This window comes from Prionailurus viverrinus, unplaced genomic scaffold, assembly GCF_022837055.1.
Source record: "Prionailurus viverrinus isolate Anna unplaced genomic scaffold, UM_Priviv_1.0 scaffold_50, whole genome shotgun sequence".
Taxonomy (NCBI): Eukaryota; Metazoa; Chordata; class Mammalia; order Carnivora; family Felidae; genus Prionailurus; species Prionailurus viverrinus.
The window spans coordinates 73,009-75,066 of NW_025927613.1; positions in this window are offsets into that span (position 1 = coordinate 73,009).

Below are 2,058 nucleotides of genomic sequence, written 5' to 3' on the forward strand. Positions count from 1 at the left end.
AATGCTATCAAAGTTAAAAAAAAAAAAACAGGACAGATCAATGAAACCAGGAGCTGGTTCTTTGAAAGAATTAACAAAATTGATAAACGCCCAGCAAGGTTGATCAAAAAGAAAAAGGAAAGGACGCAAATAAGTAAAATCAAGAATGAAAGAGGAGAGATCACAACCAACACAACAGAAATAAAAACAATAATAAAAGAATATTATAAGCCACTATATGCCAACAAATTGGGCAACCTGGAAGAAATGGACCAATTCCTAAAAACATATAAACCACAAAAACTGAAACAGGGGGCAATAGAAAATTTGAACACACAGATAACCAGTAAAGAAATTGAATCAGTAATCAAAAATCTCCCAACAAACAACAGTCCGGGGCAAAATGGGTTTCCAGGAAAATTCTGCCAAACAGTTATAGAAGAGTTAACACCTATTCTTTTGAAGCTGTTCCAAAAAATGGAAATGGAAGGAAAATTTCCAAACTCATTTGCGAGACCGGCATTACCTTGATTCCAAAACCAGAAAAAGATCTCACTAAAAAGGAGAACTACAGACCAATTTCCATGATGAACATGGATGCAAAAATTCTCAACAAGATACTAGCAAGCTGGATCCAAAAATACATTAAAAGAATTATTCATCACGATCAAGTGGGATTTATTCCAGGGATGTACGGCTGGTTCAATATCTGCAAATCAATCAATGTGATACATCACATTAATAAAAGAAAGGATAAGAACCACATGATCCTCTAAATAGAGGGAGAGAAAGCATTTGACAAAATATAGCATCCTTTCTCGGTAAAAACCCTCAAGAAAATAGGGATAGAAAGAACATACCTAACGATCATAAAGGCTGTATACAAAAGGCCCACAGCTAATATCATCCTCAATAGGGAAAAACAGAGCTCTCCCCCTAAGGTTAGGAACATGACAGGGATGTCGACTCTCAACACTGTTATTCAACATAGTATTGGGAGTCCTAGTCTCACAATCAGACAGCGAAAAGAAATAAAAGGTATCCAAAAGAGCAAAGAGGAAGTCAAACTTTCACTCTTTGCAGATGTCATGATTCGGTACTTGGAAAACCCAAAAGACTCCACCAAAAAACTACTAGAAATGATACATGAATTCAGCAAAGTCGCAGGATATAAAACCAATGTACAGAAATTGGTTGCATTTCTATACACAAATAATGAAGCAGCAGAAAGAGAAATCAAGGAATCCATCCCATTTATAATTGCACCGAAAGCCATAAAATACCTAGGAATAAACCTAACCCAAGAACTGAAAAATGTATACACTGAAAACTATAGAAACATGAAAAAACTGAAGAAGACCCAAAGAAATGGGAAAACATTCTATATTCATGGATTGGAAGAACAAATATTTTTAAAATGCCGATACTACCCAAAACAATGTACATATTCAATGCAATCCCTATTGAAATAACACCAACATTCTTCACAGAGCTAGAATAAACAATTATAGAATTTGTATGGAACCAGAAAGAACTCCAAATAGCCAAAGTGTTGTTGAAAAAGAAAACCAAAGCTGGAGGCATCATAATTCTGGACTTCAAGCTGATTACAAAACTGTAATCACCAAGAGAGTATGGCACTCACACAAAAAACGGACACATAGATCAATGAAACAGAATAGAGAACCCAGAAATGGGCCCACAAACGTATGGCCAACTAAACTTTGACAAAGCTGGAAAGAATACTCAATGGAAAAGAGACAGTCTCTTCAGCAACTGGTGTTGGGAAAACTGGAGAGCAACATGAAGAAGAATGAACGTGGACCACTTTCCTACAGCATACCTGAAAATAAACTCCAAATGGGTGAAAGACCTAAATGTAATACAGGAAACCATCAAAACCCTAGAGGATAAAACAGGCAACAACCTTTTTGATCTTGGCCACAGCAACTTCTTATTTGACATGTCTCCAGAGGCAAGGGAAACAAAAGCAAAAATGAACTATTAGGACCTCATCAAGACAAAAAGCTTCTGCACAGTGAGGAAACGATCAACAAAAATAAAAGGCAACTGACAGAA